Source organism: Erpetoichthys calabaricus, chromosome 7, assembly GCF_900747795.2.
Source record: "Erpetoichthys calabaricus chromosome 7, fErpCal1.3, whole genome shotgun sequence".
NCBI lineage: Eukaryota > Metazoa > Chordata > Cladistia > Polypteriformes > Polypteridae > Erpetoichthys > Erpetoichthys calabaricus.
In genome coordinates this window covers 93,472,393-93,479,390 of record NC_041400.2, presented here as the reverse complement: position 1 = coordinate 93,479,390, position 6,998 = coordinate 93,472,393, and positions in this window count along the sequence as shown.

The following is a 6,998-nucleotide window of genomic DNA, read 5'->3' as shown; positions in this document are numbered from 1 at the left end:
GAGGAGAAAATGAGGGAGACTTATCCGGAGGCAGGACGAGAGGAGGAAAGTAAAGAGAGTGGAACTGAGGGTAGGAACTTTGAATGTTGGCAATATGACTGGTAAGGGGAGAGAGTTAGCAGATATGATGGAGAGAGGGAAGGTTCATATACTGTATTGTGCGTGCAAGAGACTAAATGGAAGGGTAGTAAGGCCAGGTGGATAAGAGGTGGATTCAAATTGTTCTATCATGGTGTGGATGGGAGTAGAAATGGGGTAGGAGTTATTCTGAAGGAACAGTATGTCATGAGTGTTTTGGAGAGACAAAGACAGATGATTATTAAGCTGAAAGATTTTTGGAGTGAGTTGGATGAAGTGATGAACAGTGCACCCAAGGGACTGAAAGTGGTGATTGGGGCGGATTTCAGTGGACATGTTGGTGAAGGGAAGAGAGGAGACGAGGAGGTGATGGGTAGGTATGGTGTCAAGGAGAGGAATGAAGAAGGTCTGATGATAGTGAATTTTGCTAAAAGGATGCACATGGCTGTGGTCAATACATATTTTAAGAAGAGGGAGGAACATAGGGTTACATACAAGAGTGGAGGAAGATGCACACAGGTAGATTACATCCTATGCAGAAGAGTCAATCTGAGGGAGATTGAAGACTGCAAAGTGTTGGCAGGGGAAAGTATAGTTAAGCAGCATAGGATGGTGGTCTGTAGGATGACGTTGGCGATCAAGAAGAGGAAGAGAGTGAGGGCAGAGCCAAGGATCAAATGGTGGAAGTTGAAAAAGGAAGACTGCAAGGTTGAGTTTAGGGAGAAGGTGAGACAGGCACTGGGTGGTAGTAAAGAGTTACCAGACAGTTGATAAACTACAGCAGATGTAGTAAGGGTGACAGCAAGAAGGGTGCTTGGAATAACATCTGGACAGAGGAATGAGGAAAAGGAAACCTGGTGGTGGAATGAGGAAATACAGGAGAGTATACAGAGGAAGAGGATGGCAAAGAAGTGGGATAGTCAGAGAGATGCAGAAAATAGACAAAAGTACAAGGAGATAAGGCGCAAGGTGAAGAGAGAGGTGGCGAAGGCTAAAAATAAGGCATATGATGAGTTGTATGAGAGGCTGGACACTAAGGAGTGAGAAAAGGACCTGTACCGATTGGCTAGACAGAGGGACTGAGCTGGGAAAGATGTGCAGCAGGTTAGGGTGATAAAGTATAAAGATGGAAACGTGCTCACAAGCGAGGAGAGTGTGTTGAGCACATGGAAAGAGTACTTTGAGAGGCTGATGAATGAAGAGATTGAGAGAGAGAAGAGTTTGGATGATGTGGAGATAGTGAACCAGGAAGTGCAACGGATTAGCAAGGAGGAAGTAAGGACAGCTATGAAGAGGATGAAAAATGGGAAGGCTGTTGGTCCAGATGACATACCTGTGAAAGCATGGAGGTGTTTAGGAGAGATAGCAGTGGAGTTTTTAACCAGATTGTTTAATGGAATCTTGGAAAGTGAGAGGATGCCTGAAGAGTGGAGAAGAAATGTACTGGTGCCGATATTTAATAATAATGGGGATGTGCAGGACTGCACTAACTACAGGGGGATAAAATTGATGAGCCACAGCATGAAGTTATGGGAAAGAGTAGTGGAAGCTAGCTTAAGAAATGAGGTGATGATTAATGAGCAGCAGTATGGTTTCATGCCAAGAAAGAGCACCACAGATGCAATGTTTGCTCTGAGGATGTTGATGGAGAAGTATAGAGAAGGCCAGAAGGAGTTGCATTGTGTCTTTGTGGACCTGGAGAAAGCATATGACAGGGTGCCTTGAGAGGAGCTGTGGTATTGTATGAGGAAGTCAGAAGTGGCAGAGAAGTACGTAAGAGTTGTACAGGATATGTACAAGGGAAGTGTGACAGTGGTGAGGTCTGCTAGGAGTGATGGATGAATTCAAGTTGGAGGTGGGATTACATCAGGGATCGGCTCTGAGCCCTTTCTTATTTGCAATGGTAATGGACAGGTTGACAGACGAGATTAGACAGGAGTCCCAGTGGACTATGATGTTTACCGATGACATTGTGATCTGTAGCGATAGTAGGGAGCAGGCTGAGGAGACCCTGGAGAGGTGGAGATATGCTCTATAGAGATGAGAGGAATAAAGGTCAGTAGGAACAAGACAGAATACATGTGTGTAAATGAGAGGGAGGTCAGTGGAATGGTGAGGATGCAAGGAATACAGTTGTTAAGGTGGAAGAGTTTAAATACTTGGGATCAACAGTACAGAGTAATGAGGATTGTGGAAGAGAGGTGAAAAAGAGAGTGCAGGCAGGGTCAGGAGTAATTTGTGACAGATGGGTATCAGCAAGAGTGAAAGGGAAGGTCTACAGGATGGCAGTGAGACCAGCTACAGTGCATCCGGAAAGTATTCACAGCGCATCACTTTTTCCACATTTTGTTATGTTACAGCCTTATTCCAGAATGGATTAAATTCATTTTTTTCTTCAGAATTCTACACACAACACCCCATAATGACAACGTGAAAAAAGTTTACTTGAGGTTTTTGCAAATTTATTAAAAATAAAAAAACTGAGAAAGCACACGTACATAAGTATTCACAGCGTTTGCCATGAAGCTCAAAATTGAGCTCAGGTGCATCCTGTTTCCCCTGATCATCCTTGAGATGTTTCTGCAGCTTAACTGGAGTCCACGTGTGGTAAATTCAGTTGATTGGACATGATTTGGAAAGGCACACACCTGTCTATATAAGGTCCCACAGTTGACAGTTCACGTCAGAGCACAAACCAAGCATGAAGTCAAAGGAATTGTCTGTAGACCTCCGAGACAGGATTGTCTCGAGGCACAAATCTGGAGAAGGTTACAGAAACATTTCTGCTGCTTTGAAGGTCCCAATGAGCACAGTGGCCTCAACAATCCGTAAGTGGAAGAAGTTCGAAACCACCAGGACTCTTCCTAGAGCTGGCCGGCCATCTAAACTGAGCGATCAGGGGAGAAGGGTCTTAGTCTGGGAGGTGACCAAGAACCTGATGGTCACTCTGTCAGAGCTCCAGAGGTCCTCTGTGGAGAGAGGAGAACCTTCTGGAAGGACAACCATCTCTGCAGCAATCCACCAATCAGGCCTGTATGGTAGAGTGGTCAGACGGAAGCCACTTCTTAGTAAAAGGCACATGGCAGCCCGCCTGGAGTTTGCCAAAAGGCACCTGAAGGGCTCTCACACTATGAGAAAGAAAATTCTCTGGTCTGATGAGACAAAGATTGAACTCTTTGGTGTGAATGCCAGGCGTCACGTTTGGAGGAAACCAGGCACTGCTCATCACCAGGCCAATACCATCCCTACAGTAAAGCATGGTGGTGGCAGCATCATGCTGTGGGGATGTTTTTCAGTGCAGGGACTGGAAGACCAGTCAGGATAAAGGGAAAGATGACTGCAGCAATGCACAGAGACATCCTGGATGAAAACCTGCTCCAGAGCGCTCTTGACGTCAGACTGGGGCGATGGTTCATCTTTCAGCAGGACAACAACCCTAAGCACACAGCCAAGATATCAAAGGAGTGGCTTCAGGACAACTCTTTGAATGTCCTTGAGTGGCCCAACCAGAGCCCAGACTTTAATCCGATTGAACATCTCTGGAGAGATCTTAAAATGGCTGTGCACCGACGCTTCCCATCCAACCTGATGGAGCTTGAGAGATGCTGCAAAGAGGAATGGGCGAAACTGGCCAAGGATAGGTGTGCCAAGCTTGTGGCATCATATTCAAAAAGACGTGAGGCTGTAATTGCTGCAAAAGGTGCATCGACAAAGTATTGAGCAAAGGCTGTGAATACTTATGTACATGTGATTTCTCAGTTTTTTTATTTTTAATAAATTTGCATAAACCTCAAGTAAACTTTTATCACGTTGTCATTATGGGGTGTTGTGTGTAGAATTCTGAGGAAAAAAATGAATTTAATCCATTTTGGAATAAGGCTGTAACGTAACAAAATGTGGAAAAAGTGATGCACTGTGAATACTTTCCGGATGCACTGTATGTTATATGGGTTGGAGACGGTGGCACTGACCAGAAAGCAGGAGACAGAGCTGGAGGCAGCAGAGTTAAAGATGCTAAGATTTGCACTGGGTGTGACAAGGATGGATAGGATTAGAAATTAGTACATTAGAGGGTCAGGGAAGAGAAAAAGAGGAAGGCCTAAGCAAAGGTTTATGGATGTGGTGAGAGAGGACATGCAGGTGATGGGTGTAACAGAACAAGATACAGAGGACAGAAAGATATGGAAGAAGATGATCCGCTGTGGAAACCCCTAACGGGAGCAGCCAGAAGAAGAAGAAGAATCAGTCTAACTTAATTAATTCTACCTCCTCCTGGCCAGGTACTAGATTGAAAACCCTTGACATTAGACAATAACATCCTGATTTGAATTAGGTGGAACTTTTTATTTTTTTTTTTAAAATATGTCCACAACTTCTGTATCTGTACACAACCCTTTATATACCTACACTAGAACTGGAGTGAAAAGAAAAGAAAGGGATGAGAACAGCGACATGAATGAGCATTTGCTTTTATGTGTGTATTAATAATGTTGAGTGTGTAAGTGCATTATTTGCCTGTAGTGACATCCCTTCAGATCTCAGGTTTAAAATCTCCATTTGCCTGGAATATATACAGGTAACATCTCAGTGTTTCTTCACTAAAATGGACACAGATACTGGAAAGAGGGTTTTGAGCACCCAAAGTTCAGTATTGTTATAAAAAATAAAAATTATTCCAAGTTGTCACAAAATTACTACTAATTGAATTTGGAGACAGATACAAAGTTCTCCTTTTAAATAATCTGCTTAAACAATAAAACCTCTATACATTTTAGTAACAATTAATCTTGACCTTCTGATGGCACCAGAATACAAACATAGAATAACCCCTTCAAATACCAACTGCAGAAGAAAGGCTATTTGCCTACAATATATTAAGAGTTTACAAATAGTTCTTACATGTTTTACTGAGCTGGCTTAACCAATTTCATGGTGAAGACATCACAAGTCTACCCAGAAAGCATTATACGTAGGGTAGTAGTCTACTCGGGATACAAATAAGGCTAGATTTCAAAATATAACTAGAAATGTCACAGAACATCAACATGTCGGCACCACCTATCACTAGCACATCTATGACAATCTGGAGCCATTTTAAGTTAGACTTTTTTCATTTTTTGCCATTGTACAAAATAGTTTTATCATTGTAATAAAGTGTTTGATGTTGCTAGACGTGGTAACTAATATAATCATCTTTCAGGCGACTGTTAATAGTTTGTTTTGATAGTCTATTTTTGGTAATTGGATAAGAAAAATTTTCTTAGCCTGATTATCTTTTTTTTTTTTTCAATTGAATAAATCCTTTCAGATTAACTTGCTATTAAGTTTTGTGTTTGATTGAAATCTGCCTCTGAAAACTTTTTTGCACGTGAGGTGTGCTATATATATGGAAAATTGCCATGTGTATTTCTGCAACTCCTGACTGTTATTAATAAGAACGTGGATTGGCATCATGAATTTAAACATGATGGCTACTGTTTGTATGGCTGCCTGGCCACCGACAATTCCAGATTATGCCACAGTGCTGCCTGTAACCGCTGTAATGGATGAAAGGGAAAACTTATGACTAACAGAACCATTTAAAATTGGAAATTAACATATCTCTCTATTATAAAATAAAATCTTGAGACGAGACTATTGCCAAGAGATTTTTTCAAGTCCCGTGACATGAGACTATTGACAAGAGATTTTTTCAAGTCCCGCCCTCCTCTCAACCATTTACAGTTAACGGCCCACACCCATGGTCTTCTCACCTCTCATTCATGTGAATGCTTTTGTCAGACACAGTTTCTGCGCTCTCAGCTCTTATAAAGTTTTATGTTTTCCTCACTTTAAGTTCCCAATAAAAGAAGACTTGTTAAATCTACATCTTATTGAACAATTTCATCCCGAAAGGTTATCAACAGAAGAAATGAGTACACAGGCAAACCTAGCACTGAGAAACAATGAAGTCAAACGTGTATCAATGGTTAAATGCGTATGAATAGACTATGCTGAAACAGTTGGTGATGATGTTGTAGAAGATGAAAACATCAACTTACAATATCCCGTAGAATATCTACAACTGTTAACACCATTTGGTCTTCCACTGGCTGAATTACTGTTGAAAGAAGGATGTATCGTAATGTTATTGCATAATTTATGTATGAGTGATGGGCTATGCAATAGGACAAGATTAGTTGTTTTCAAAATTGGTCGAACAATTCTGACATGTAAAACTTTAATAGAAAGGTAATGTAGTACATCTTCTGTAGATAACAGACACCAGAGGAGATCTTGATATGCCATTTGTATTAAAACATTTAGAGTTTCCCATTAGAATAGCTTTTGCTATGACAATTAACAAATCACAGGGACAAACATTCAAAAAAATCGGGTTCTTTATTAGAGGGAAAGAAACGATATTCACTCATGGGCAGTTATACGTTGCGTTGTCACAATGCAACTCCAAACACAGAATCAAAATTCAATGCGATATTAATGAAAAGTTAATTTCAAATATTGTTTTTACTGAAGTTTTACAGTAAAAGTGTAAGTTTAAAAAGTATTTGCATGTTAATTTCAAAGCCAAACAGAACGAAAACGTGTAACACAACGAATACCTCTAATGAAACATGAAACAGAAGTTTCTTTCAATTTATTGTGTTTTACTATTTTTTACTATGGTTAATTACTTGCTGTAATGTAAATTAGTTAGGTCTATTATGCATGTACAACAATTCCCATGAAAATAAAAATCTATTTAAATTGTACATCCGCTTCCTCATACGTGAGCGGCAGAGCTGTGAAGTGACCGACCTAGCGACCGCACAGGGGTTGGCAAGCGAAGTGAGCAGGGCCTATATATATATATATATATATATATATATATATATATATATATATATATATATATATATACTAGAGCCTCCTTGTATATT